The sequence below is a fragment of the Vigna radiata genome, chromosome 6, assembly GCF_000741045.1.
Source record: "Vigna radiata var. radiata cultivar VC1973A chromosome 6, Vradiata_ver6, whole genome shotgun sequence".
NCBI classification, from domain to species: domain Eukaryota; kingdom Viridiplantae; phylum Streptophyta; class Magnoliopsida; order Fabales; family Fabaceae; genus Vigna; species Vigna radiata.
The window spans coordinates 3,156,019-3,171,090 of NC_028356.1; positions in this window are offsets into that span (position 1 = coordinate 3,156,019).

Consider the following 15,072-nt stretch of genomic DNA (forward strand, 5'->3'; position numbering starts at 1 on the left):
CCAATGCATACTGAATGAACTCGACCCCAATGACACCTATAAATTGAATAAGTACGGCCTCAAGGCCAATCTGACTGCAAATACAGTCTTAGGGTCAATCCACCTGCAAACATGATTTATCCATCAACATGTTGCATGAGTAGGCTTAAGGTCTAATTTTACTTCATACACCAAACTAAACTCCCAAAACTTTGGGACTTATGTTCCTATCTAGTCCAATAGACATATTAAAAAAAGTAATTCAACAAAACTCTTTATTATGGAGTAGTTCAAGTTATACCTATTTAGATCATATTCTCATATTATGATTAAATTTTTGCATTTTGATATAATTGATTATTATTTATTACTTTATTACTATTTATTATAGTAAATATTATTCTAATAGATAAACTCATAATCTATATTAATCCTATAACTACATTGTTTTCCAAGAAATATTCACTTTATATTAAATAATTACTCTCACTTTATAAATGTAAACTTTCTTAATGATGTTGATATGTCTTCTCCTCTTATCAATCAGAAGATTTTTTTTCAAATAAAATGAATGATCACACACACTTAAAATTTTTCTAATTGTCTATAAAATACAGGCCCAAAGGTCAATTTGGTGCATTTTAACAAATAAAATATGCAAAGATCAATTCCAATAAGTGGACCAGAAATGGACCTTAATCCATACTATAGTTAAATTAAATTAAATTTTGAATAGTATCTTACATTTGACATATTTTGTTATTATTTTTGTAATTAAAATATTTTCTTATGTGTTGGAGAATAGAAATTGTTTTACTAATTGATAAAATATTATTTTTATAATCAAGGGAGAAACTTTTTAGATTAAATAATTATTAATTTTAATTAAAAAATATTATATTTTTGTTCTTCATTCAGTATATAGAAAAAGATGTTCAAAATGGATACTTACTTTCCTGTAAGCAAATTAAAGCTTTGGTGGAAGGTGTTCCTCATCAATGTCATTCACTGTTCTGCTCACTGCTGACTGACTGCCTAGGCCCAATGATATATAGGCACAACATATTATACTGTTTGACCCTGGCCCACAAATAATTAATATATGTACTTTTAATTGTACATATACAGATGTAAACATTTATACTCATTTATTAAAATCAATTTTAGGTATCAATTTTCTATTTTATCATGATAGAAACGTGTTTATTAAGTTACTCTATTTTTTGTTTTTTTTTTTTCCTCAAAGACCAACTCGTCAACCCTTACCTGTATATATTTATTATCAGATCCGTACGCAAATTATTGGTAGACACAGAATTTTACATAGTTTTATTTTTTAAAATATTTTTTTTTTATTTTAAAAAACATATAGCAACAAATATTTAAAATTACATAAATATAAAAATTTTGTTTAGATATTTGTTTAAAAATAATATAAAAATATAAATTTTTAATTGAAATTTATGTAGCTTTAAAATAGAAAAAATATACAACGTTATAACTATATATATACTTTAGAAGAAAAAAAAAAGTATCAAGATAAGTCAAAAGTCGATGCTAATAATTAGTTAATAGTGTTAGTTTTGTGCTGAACATCTGTGCGCACTTAAATAATAAAGACTAAATTATTAAATTTGGTTTTTGAAGATGGATTCAAAGAAGTGTCGTCTATGTTAATTTATCACTAATTTTTGTGTTGATTTTTTATTTAAAGCGGTTTAGTATTGGTTAAACTGATGCTAATGTATTTTTATTTTAAAGTTTATTTAATTTAACATTAACAGATAATAATAACTCATTTAAACAAAAATTCACACAACATTTTCCTATTAAACAAAAATTAAATACAAATTTAAAAAAATTATGGTGGGTAAAGAAAATAAGTGTAGATGACAAGATGAACGTGAGTTAAGGAGATGAAGAGAAAAAAAGAAGTTATTGAAGAGATGAGGTTGGAAGAATGAGATTAGTATGGTTGCTAGATAATGTTGAAGGAAATGAGTGTGTGTGAAAGATATGAATGTGGGTGGATGACATAAGTTTGAGGAGATTTATGAGTGTGAGTAAAGGAAATAAGTACGAGGAGATTTATATAAAAAAGTGAGACAGCAAATTAACGAGGAGATTTTGTCATTTTTAAATATGGATTCTAATTAGATTAAAATAATGAGCAGTAGTACAATGGCACGTGTCAAATGACATGTTGATACGGTAAAATGTCGATCACTTTTAAAATTGGGTAATTTGATTGATTGAAAAAAGAAATTGATGAATCCCTCTACGTGTCACTTCAATGTAAAAGTAAAAAAAGTGTTAAGAATACAGGGATTAAATTGAGACAAATTAAAAACTTTTCATATACAGTTTTTAGCACATGTTGAGTTAGAGTGTAAGTGAGTTAGTGAATAATATACAGTTTTCAGCACATGTTGAGTTTTGTTCTTTTCTTTCTCTGGTCACTTCATTGACCGTTCGGTACAACGGTACTTTTATTTTTTTCCAATTTGCTTCCTGTATTCTTATTTTGTCTTAATTTAGTCCTATTTTTTAAAAAAACTAAACAATTTTGTTTTTCTCCAAGTTCAAACAAAATTTTATTTGTATATATATCTTTACAAAGAAATTTATACAAATTAATGTTTTTATTAAAAAAATAAAAAAATTACAAACTAACATATGACACATTTTTATTTATATAATAGTAAAGAAATCATTTAAGCTAAATAATATGAATGAGTAACCTATAAAAATTAACATCTCAATAATAAATATCTTTTTGGAGGTAATCTACACAAGTATAGTCTCAATACTTCCTCAACAATTCATAAAAAGTTTCTAGAGTTAAATATTTTGATTTGAAATACATTATTACAAATAATTTGCTTAACAGAAACAAATTTAAAGACAAAAATTTGGAAAATATACATACCGTATTTTATTTGGAAAGGAACAATTTTTTAAAATTTTTTTAAAAAATTAGGACTAAATTGAGACAAAATAAAAATACAAGGACCAAATTGGAAAAAAAAATAAAAATACAGGGACTAAATTGAAACAAACGCAATGACACATGGTTTGACAGTGACACATGGCACTGTCAGTGACACGTGGCACTGTCAGTGTCACCTCACACTGTCATTGCTACGTGGCACAATGTCAACTTGACACGTGACAAATTTTATTTTTAAAAGAAAAAAAATAAAAATAAAAATAAAAATAATTAAAAATATATTTAAAAAATTCAAAAAAATCACGAGCTGACATGTGTCACCCTTTTTAACAGTGTTAGTACGGAACTAACGACAATGACTTAATTGCTTCAATTTTTCAAAAATAGGGATCCAATTGAGAAAAAGAAAAAATGAGAGACCTAATTGAAAAAAGTCACCGAAAATAAGGACTATGAAAATGATTAAACCTTTTTTTCTATAATGTTTGATACCTGTACTATCAACTTTGTACATTGCTCACCAACATAATGTTTGTTCATTAGCGACTCATTGTGCATCATATTTTAAGTAAGATTCAACTATGCCAACAGACCAAAGTATATAATATGAAAAATCAAAATCTCCTTCAACCAATCATATGTTTATCATTAACTAATAATAGAATGATACATTTATTTAAAATATAATATAGAATAAAATGATTATGAAAAATAATTTTTTATATTATTTTAAGAAAAAAATAATAATATCGAATTAATATAAAAAGTTAATATCTATAAAAAAGTATAACTTTTTTTATGATTAGAAGTCACATAAATTAAATACCAATCAAAGTTTTTTTTTATCTGACAAACAAAATTCATTATTTTTTCTAACTATTCCGGGTCAATGGAACAAGAATGCAAGCAAAAGTCCCATTTTAAATTACAAATTGCCGATATTGAAATATGAACACAGCAAAACATAGAATATAGAAAACCAAGATCTCCTTCAACCAATCTTATGTTTATGATTAAGAAATAATAAGAAAATATAGTTTTACATTCATTTAACACGGGAGAAAGATAAAATACTTATAAAACAATAAATTTTTATATTTTTAAAAAGTAATAATAATATCAAATGTAAAATATTTTTATATATATTTATATATTAAAAATATCATTTTTCTTCTTTATAATTAAAATATTTGTATATATATTTATATATCAAATGTAATTTTTTAAATTACAAATTGACTAAATTGGAAAATGAACACAATAAAATAGTAATATAGAATATAATAATTATAGCATTAGAGCATTGAGTTCACATAAGATCTTAATAAATCTATGCACGAGATAATACAGTAAGCGGATATTCATCCATTACTAATGAACATCAATAAAAGTTTAGTTTTTTTTTACAGCGATTTCAAAAGCAGTTATTCAATCAATTATTTTAAATTTTTTTCTCAGCAAAACAGAAACAAATATATTAAATAAGGTAATTGAGTTTTCCAAGATTTATGTAAAAAATAAAAAACAAAGAAAAAAAGAAATAAAAAGTTCATAAATAAGTTCTTTCACCTAATAATCGATATATGTCCAGATAAAATTTACCAGCTTTAACGAGACATCTCAATGAGAGAAACATAAAAAACCTATAATTTAAAAGAGTCTCAAGATCAAAACACTTATTAAAAGAGTCTCAAGATTATTTAATTAATTTGTTTGTTAGTATATTAATATTTTAACTTTTGACTATTATTTTTATAATAATATTTGTAAAATTAGATAAATATTTTGATTTTAATATTATACAAAAATAAATAAAATCAAATCACTTTCATTATATTTCAATAAATATATAAAATAAATTATAAAAATAAAACATTAGTAATCAAATAAATTAAAAAATATATATATTATTTTAATTTATTTTATTGTGATAAATATAAATAAAGATATTATAGTAATTTATTATGTTTTAATATATTCTTTTGTTTGTTTTTTTCATTGATTCAAACCAAGATCTCTTTCAACCATGTTTATGATTAGAAGTTCCATGAATTAAATACGAATCAAAGGTTTTTTTTTACTGTAATATTAAGACAAACAAAAATCATTGCCAGCATGGTGGAACAAGAATACAGGCAATTTTATGATGAACACAACTAGTTATCCAAAGATATCAAAGAATCTGCCAAAGGAATAGCGAATCCTGGGATGGTTGTGGCAACACTTGTTGCTACTGTAGCATTTGCAGCTGCTCTCACTGTTCCAGGTGACAAGAAATCTATTAACAATGCTTGGTTCATAGTTTTCATCGTCACAAATGCAATCGCATTATTCAGTTCTTCTGCTTCTATACTTTCTTTCTTGTCAAATTTCACTTCATCAAGATTCGCAGAAAGTGAATTTGTATATCATTACATCCCAGCTTGACTTTTGGATTTGCTTTGCTAATAATCTCTGTTGCTGCTATGGTTGTGACTTTCTCTGCAGCATCTTTTCTGATATTTGAAGACACAAGCAAGTGGGTTTCATATGTAGTGGCTTCAATGGGGGTTTTCCCATTACTCTTGTTTCCTCTCTTTCAATTTAGCTTCTTCGACGACCTCATTTGGTCTAGATGGTACCATCCCAAACTTGAGTAATTTATTACTTACGAACTACATTAAGATTTTATCCTATTTTTGTTTCTCATTTTGTTCATGGTTGTTGTCTCTTCATATTGAAATCATCTCTATTGTTCTATGGTTGTGCGTTTTTTTCCATTATTTTGTATCATTTTTCTCAATTTAGAATATTGGACTTCATCTTACGTAGAGGTTGTGGTATGTCTAAACTTAAGTAACTCATTACTTGCACACATACATTAGCGTATTATTAAAAACTTTATCATATTTTATCATAATTTTTTCATAACTAGTCGATAGTGGTTGTCTCCACCACATTGTATGATGTGTACGGAGCAGTGTTTTGTGTTTGAATTTTAGATCATCATTAAAAATGCATATATTTTCAAATGTAATACCATTAATTGTTGTAGTATATGTCCAAACTTTAAGAACTCGTTGTTTATACATGTAAAATATAAAAGGACACTATAGAGTGAAAATAACTGCTATAAATTGTGGAAAAGAAAGTGTTTTTTTTATTCAGCAACTGATAAAAAGTATATCAACGGACTTCACATGTTTTTTTTTTCACTTAAATATGAAGGAAAAAAATGAAAATTATATAATGAATTATTAATTTTTAATATTACTTTTCTTGTAAATAAAAATCATTGACTAAGTTTTAAAATAAATTATCACCATGTTAGGTAATAATAGTACCTTTAATCCATTTTTGTGTGAGTTGCTTGTTTAACTTCTTGGCATAATCTTAGCTAATTGTTGTTGTGCATGAGTAATGTTAGAAGCTAATAATGATTAGTGACTAAAGCTAATAAATGTTTTCTCACTTCTAAAACATTGACAATTAAATTTTAAAAAGATTAAAAAATAGTAAATTGTAGTTGAAAATCGTTTTACTGAAAAAAAAAAAGGAGGAGATGGAGATCTTAATGGAGGAGGAATGGCTACCTTCGTGAGTGAAGAAGAAGGAGATGGATTTCGGCAAACCTGGGCCACTCCTTGCTTGCTGTACTCCCATTTTTGTATCCTCCACCTTTTATGTTAGTCGTTGGGCTGGTTCCATTTATTTTGTGCACCCCATTATAATATCTGTTGGTTCATTGTGTTTCTGGGCCATTTTGATTGTCAATTCGCACACCCCTGTTATTTCTTTCAACTCAACACTGTTATTGGGCTGGACTGCGGTCTCATTTGCTGCACCTCTACCTTAATGCGTTGTACCTACACCTCGTTAGGTTTATACTGTTTGTAACCCGCGTCTTTAGTTATTGCACTCAATTTTATTTTCTTTGTTTTTTTAAAACAGTTTTGGGGTGAACCCTTCTTTTAATTTTCATAATCCTTATTTCACTCTTCACACCCATTAATAATGCCAAAAATTGTTAGTTATCATAGGTCTCGGATTTGATAATTAAATTTTTTATTCATGTAAAATATTAAAAAAAAAAATTATTGTGTTAGGTCTTAAAGATATTTCATATCTATAATAAACTTAAAAATCATTTATAATCATCTCTTTTGATAATTAAAATTTCATCTAAAATATTAAAGATTATTAATTATCAACTTAAATCTTCAATTTGTGTTATATTTAAAAATTGTTTAAATAAAAAATCTAAAAAATTAATAAATTTCAATATTAAAAATATCAATCAATAAGTAATTTTTTTTATTAATAATTATGTGATTATTGATATTCCATTATAAATAAAAATATGTAGTAGTAATGTCAAACCTCGTTAGGTTTACCAAAAAAATTTCAAATAATTTAAAAAAAAATTACGTAATCTTGATTTATCATTGTGAAGAAAATACATATTATATTAATTTTACACATTTAATTAAAAAAGAAAGACAAACATTATGAATATTGGCTACAAGTAACCGATTTTATAAATAATCTAACTCCTCAGACTATTTCTTTTTTTTTTAAATGTTTTTAAATTTATTTAATAAATTATGATTGTGACTCCTTCTATTATTATTATTATTATTATTATTATTATTATTATTATTATTATTATTATTATATATTTAGTGTTTTTATTTCTATACGTTGTAAGATATTACTATGATTTTTCAAACTTTTTTTGTAATTGAAAAAATATAATTTTTATTATTTCAACATTAAGTATATTATATTTATTGACAGAAGAATGGGATGATTTTTTAGTCATCCTTTAATTGATAAAGCAGATTGTTTTCTTAATTTATCAAAAGAATTTATATTGTTTTCACTTTGAAAGAAGAAATTATTTCTGATAAATTTAAGAACAATGTTAATATTGAACATGGATCACCAATACAATTGACATAAGTTTAAGAAATTTCATATTTATTAGATATATATTTGTTTCGGTATAACTATTATTGAAATTAATGCATTTCAAATGTTCTCCTACGTCTTACCTTTGAGGCTTGCCATATAGATTTAGAAGATTGTGAAATAATAATATTTCCAAATCACAAATTATAACTCATCAGGTAAATAATTGAAGTTTAAATTAATACCTAATTCATAACTTTAATATATTTTGTGAGTTTTTTTAAAATAATAGCTTTAAGAATTATTTATCTTTTTCGTTCTTTGATATATTCTCTTTTAATTTTCACATTTCTGGATTGTGAATAACTATATTTTTTAAGATCAAATACTTATTAATATTTATCTTTTATTATTCATAGTCATGCTTGTTTAAAAGTTATAAATATTTAATTGACCTTTTATATTATTTTAATTATAAATTTGAAAATTAAATATCTATTATTATTCACCTTCAGTCAAACAAACTTTTTATTTATAAAAGAGATTATAGGCATACATATAGCTGTTACATATTTCTATCCTTTATTTTTATGCTAAATTATTTCAAAATTCATCAAATACATTAGTGTAATATTTATTTTATCAGCACGTTACTGTGATATGGAATTAATAACTAATACTGTAATTTCTTAAACATTATAATATGATTCATGTTTTCTTGAAATATATTTTTCATTAACGATTCTATAAATTACTATCAACCTAATTAATATTTTAAGATGTATGATGACAAATAGAAATACTTATATAATTTAAATTTTGTATAATTATTAGAAATACATGTAAACATGATATTGGAATAATTTTATTATATCAATAAATACATTACTCTCATTTGTTGCACAAATAAATATTAGTAAAATTTATTTGGGACTAACATAGGAAAATATAATAATATTTAATAAAAATTGAGAATGTCAATATTTTTAAATTATTAAAACTACTAGTATATAACTCTATTTTTTCAAAATTATCTTTAAATATAACTATCTTTTTAAATATAAAATTATGTGTCCTTAATTTTTTTTTGTTTAATAATTTAGCTTTTACTTTTCAACCTTTCTAAGTAAAAAAAGATAAATAAAAATATTTCTTTTAATTTTTTAATTACCACATCACTTTTTCTATACATATAACTATGGATTTTTTTTTTTGTGTAAACATTTTATAGATACTGAAAGTAACTCGTGGTCTCTCACTCTCTCTCTCATAACTAGTCGATATTTTATACCATTAACTTGGTTTTTCGCGTCGAATTGTGTTGATGATTTGTGCTTAATTCTTAATTATTGTGTCATTTTCATCATTTGGGCTTAATTAGACCAATAATTCATATTTTAATTAATTTGAATTATTTGAGCTTAATTATTCCTATTTCTATTTTCAGGGCAAATTTTGGAAATACACTTGGAGACTTTTGGAAGGGCACAAGCAATTGAAGAATTTTTTTTACAATTTCTTTTTAGAATTAATTAAACTTTAATCTAGTGTTTTNGAATTTGTAGACTTAGGTTTTATGATTTTGGGCCAATTTTTGGTAGTGTAGGCAAGGCCCAAGTTGTAAGTAAAACTTGACATAGCTTTAGGGTTTGGGTGGACCCCACCCTAGTTTTTTGGACAGAGAATTCTCAGATCATTTGGGGAAGGCACTGCCGTCACCTTGCACATTGGGTCTCTCTCGGCAATTTCAGTTTTTTTTCCTTGCCTTAGCCGACATGGTGTGTTGGGATATTTTTTTTGGCTTTTAATGTTATTCCAGGGAGAGAATGTTTTGGGTTCACGATTTTTAATGAATTGAAAGAAGCACATCTTCTTTTTGATTTTATTTTCATTGTGTGCATACACCGTTACTTTGTGGAGTCAAATCTCGTTCTCGGTATATGAAATGTTGATTGTAGAAGGTGTCTTATTTTACTCATATTTCCAATGCTTATCACATGGTCACAATGCTTGAAATGGATGATTGGTAGAGGAGTCAGCTACTANTATTCTTGGAATTGCTGAAGGGAGTGATGTGGCGGTGAATGATGAAGAAAGAAGAGAAGCACATGGTGAATTGTTGTGGAGTCCGGTGCTTTAATACCCTTGAGCCTTGTGATTGAAACGTTATTTTCAATTGGAGAAAAGTGTTGCAGCTTACATTGGGTCTCGGGATTGTGCAAGAGGAAAATTATTTGATTTTGCTGAAAATTGATGCATAAGTGAAAGGGTAGTTCGCACAGCTGCAGCTCATTACAACGTTTATAATTGGAATTTTAAATTGAAGAATTGAATTGGAGCAAAGAGGTGTGACGGTGATGCAGTACATTGCAACCAATTCCTTGTTTTCTTGCATTGCTTTAGTTTACGCGTGTCATGTCAAGATTGGTTGTTGAAGACCACACTTACTTTCTTAAATGATGAAGAGTTGATTCTAGGAGATTGGATGCAGAGTTATTTGAAAGGCTGGCACGTTGCAGCTGGAAGCAAAAATTCAATAAATTCACGGCAAGCAAGGTCACGGCAATGAGTGGTATTTCAAGAGTATTCCAATTTCAAGTTTTCTTGAGTAAATATCATTTGGTCACATGAGTGATAGGAAAAATAATGTTGTTATTTCTTAGCTTTAAATTAGTTTGCATTGTAGGATTAGTTGTTTTTAATTTCTTTAATTTAGTTTTGCATTTAATTTAACTTTATTTAGATAATTGTTTGTTCTAGTATTTGGTTTAGCATTTTCACTCTCTGGACTCGATTTTAAAAAAAATAACTGCAACCAGACCAGAGCTCCAAATTCTACGTTTTATATATCAAATGAAATATAATTGAGTCTACTTTCCAGGAAAAAAAACCTCATCTCATTTAGAGCTCTGTAGAAAAAGTTATGGTTAAAACATTGAGCAAAGGTCAGAGCTGCCTAGTTCCAGCGTGAAATTTCGTTTTTACTGTTTTAATTTCATTTTAATTTTTCTGCATCCACAAACAACATTTCAAAACCCCCCACTGTGTTAGACTCGATTCCTGAACCGCAATTGGTCCTTGAGAGACGACCTAGGGGTCACTCCCTAGCTATACTGCATATTCTTTATGCTCATAAAATTTGATTGGGCGGCGACACCCATCAGTAGGTGAGGGCAGAGCTTCGGATGAGAGAGAACAGAGAAAAGCTCGAGTGCTCCTGTGGGTGGATATGCAGCGGATCGTGGAGAGTTCTTCACGCAGATGAAGAACCAGAAGAGGAACCAGTAAGAAGGTCGAAAGAAGAAGCTTGGAAGGAGAAGATCGAGAACGGGAGGAGAAGATCAAAAGAAAGAGGTAAATACAGAGAAAACTTAGTCTGTGTGATAATGTTTTATTATGTCTTTGTAAATCTTACATGAAACATGAAAGGGAACACTCTATTTATAGAGTTCCAAGGGAAAGGGGGAAAACAGAAACACTAACAGAAAGGGTGAGGTTACTGTGTAAAAACAGTAACCCACCGAACAAACTAACAGAATAATAAATTCCAATATCTATCGATAAATCACAATATTTATTGTAAGAACCAGATTTTTTAGAGCACCTGGTTCAGTAATTCAAAATTTCATTCTCTCTCTAGAAAAGCTTCTCCTCCTTCTTCCTCTGCCCTCTCTCTACCTTCTCTCTTCTTGTTCTCTTCACTGAACCATCTTCTCAACAATCAGGAAACATGTAAAGACTCCTGGCGTTGAGAGCTCGAAACCCCACCGATCAATTTAGCGTTTTTCCTCTGGTAAATATTTTTCCTCTTTTCAGTTCATTTTAGGGCTTTGATCATGCAATAAATCTAATTGCATGTAACCCATTGTGCATCCTTTCAATTTTAGTTTCGATTAGGTTCTAAAGTTTACTTACTCTCCATCATCAATTGATTATCCATAGGTGGTCTAGCACTTCCGGAAGTGAAAAGGGGTGTGCTTGAGGGTTTTCTTGAGCTAAAAAGAGGGGTTTTGTTTACTGCACTACTTGACTAGAGGTAAGGGAAGCTTAGGTTTTTCCTTCCTTTCTGATTTTGGGAATTTGGGGTTGCATGAATTTAGGGATTTATCTTGGGATCTATGTGTATTATGAATATGTGAACTATGAACTGAAAATTTTGCATGTTGAGTTAAGCATGTTTTGTATGTCAAACTGTGAAATTTTAAATTTATGCTTATGAATTGGTATGAATCATGTGCGATACTATGAACTGAATGTGGATGTGTTAAATTGCTTGGATTGGACATGTTGGAAGTGGTTGAGGTGGAAAATTTTGTTATATTGTTAATTTGATCAAAAGCCAAGTGTTTAGGTAGAGTTCTAAGTCATTTGAGAGGAAGTGAGGTAGTGAAATTGAGGGTCAGGGGTTCTGGGTAGGAATGGGTTGTTGGGGCAACCTTAGTAAGTGGAGTAAGACTTGTTTTAGTGTTATGACAACAAAATTTTGAGGTAGAACTGGTTGTTAGCCTTTTAGTGTGTTTTGCATGATTTTTAGTTCATTTTCAAGGGTTTCATTAGTGAGATTCTGAATTAAGTGGTATGGAATAAATGTGATGGTTTGGGGACTGTTGTTAAGTCTATTAAAACTTGTTCAAACAGATAGTTGCAGAAAATTTGGGTTAAAAAGTATAGAATTGGGTTTAATTGAGTTTTAGTGGTTTAAAGTAATTAAATTGGATTGAGGTAGCAAATATAAGTTATGAGAGTGATTTTCCATGTAGCTTGGTGCATAAGAGATCTTAAGAGTCAATAGCTTGGTGTCCAAGTTGAGATTGAAAGTGTATCTATGAGAGGTTAGTTTCTGCTCTGCACAATTCCACAACCCATGGAAAAATCCACAATCTGCTTGTGGACTTCTCTGTTTCAATTCTGCAATTCTTTACATAAATCCAAAGATTGTGGTAAAAACCACAACTCACTCGTGAAACTCTCTGTTTTGCCTTCTGTTTTCTCAAGCTAAATCCACAGGGTGTGGAAACTTTCACAACCCAGTTGTGGAACACCCTGTTTTGATTTCTTTCTTCTTCTACTTTGCTTGGTGGATGATATATGGGTTTGGTATGAGCTAATATAGCATGAATACACTTAGATGACTATAAAATTTTATGTTTGATGAAACAAGAGGGGATTATGAATTGATTGAATGTTGTGAATGGTATCAAAATAAGATCTCTAAGTGAGATCAACTTAGTGTTTAGAATGAATGTAAGAGGCTTTCATATAGGGGGTTATCCTAACACTCTAATGGTCTTTCATTCTCACTTAGAGAGGATTGACGCATGTGGTGAGAGTAGTGGGAGGTCCTAGGGTAGGCGCTATCACTAGAGGCCTATCGCGCGGTAACGGACTAACCTTATGTGTGGTAGGGTGAAACCCATTGGCAATGGCTTTGCAAAGCAGTAGAGGCCACCACAAGTGCACAACCCGCCTCAGATCGACATTTATTCTATGTCCGAACGAGTCAGTGTGTCATAACATGATAGGATGCTTTACTTGATTGTTTGCTTGACTATGATTCTTTATTTCCATTATATATATGAACACTTGCATGTTTTTAAAACCTAGCTTACCTTTACTCTTGTGTGTGTTGTATGTGTTGTGTCTTTTCTCTTTGCAATGATCATCCACTTGGATGTGAGCAGAGGGGGATAAGGCTTCTCTAGAGCAGACGTTGGAGGAGACAGATGTAGCCACCCCTAGTTCTTAGGTTTATTAGTTATATCCTGTAATTTGAGATACTCTTAAGTTGTAAAATTTTAAATTCTGCCTATTTTGGATGACTGTATATTTGATACTATCATCTGATAACTTTTAACTGTTTTTCCATACTATAATAACTAAATCCTATTATATTGTATATCTAGTATAATATTTGGGATGTCACATTTATCAATAAATATTATTAACAGAAAATTAATATGTCAATAATTAGTAATAAATATTTATTGATGAATAATTATAGATACACTTTTTATAATTGATAATGATTGATGGATTTTTTATTTGTTGATAAAATTTATTAATAAATATTTAATGACGAATTTTTAATGATCAGGATTTTTTTTTTATAATTTTATTTTATTAATGAATTTTTATAATTAACTACAAATTGCATCTTTTGAAAAATCTATTTTTTTTTTTATAATGTTTGATACCTTTATTATCAATTTTGTACATTGCTCACCAACATACATTAGCGACTCATCGTGACTCATCGTGCTTCATATTTTGAGTAAGATTCAACTATGCCAACAGACCAAACTATTAAGTTTGATGTTAGCAGAGAAGGGAGTTTTACTAGAAATGAAGAAAGATGTAGAAACACTTGGGCTTAAAATGTGTTAGATTTTAATAAGTGTTTTGATCTTGAGACTCTTTTAAATCATAGGTTTTTTTATCTTTTTCTCATTGGAGATGTCTCGTTAAATGATTTTATTTGGACATATATCGTTTAGTAGATGAAAGAACTGATTTATGAACTTTTTTTTTCTCTGTTTTTTATTTTTTACATAAAACTTGAAAAAACTCAATTATCTTATTTAATATATTTGTTTCAGTTCTTTGCTGAGAAAAAAATTAAAATAATTGATTGAATATTGAATTCGCTGTAAAGAAACCAATTTTTTTTTTTTTTATTGATGTTCATTTAAAGTATTGAATGAATATCCGCTTACTATAGTACTCATAGGTTGAAGATCTTGAATAATGAAATCTGTAGTCAAGATTAAATATATTACAGAAAAAAAAATTTCACATAGTGATTTTTAAATTTTCAAATATCAAATTTCTATTACTCAGTAGTATTCGTCTTCTAACACTCTCAAAAAACACTCAAATCAGTACTTCATCATCAGAGTAAAAAATAAATTATTATTAATGTCATATTTATAATATTTTAACTTCATAAACCACAAAAATCCATCATCTGATAATTTTACTGGCCTGATTACCTATTTTAAGTCTATCAACAAGCTTGAGTTCATTCATTCTCTAAATTAAAGATACCAGTATGAAATATTTGGATTAGAATACCCAATTTCCAATATTCAATATCTCATGTCTTAGAGATATAGCTTTTATAACCTTGCCTAGTACAGCTTGCATTTTGGTTCCATCATGCTCCTGACGTTGACTGAGAGTAGTTAAAAAAGACAATGAATTTTATTTTTTATGCGATGGACAGATAAAAAAACCTTTGATTGGTATTTAACTCC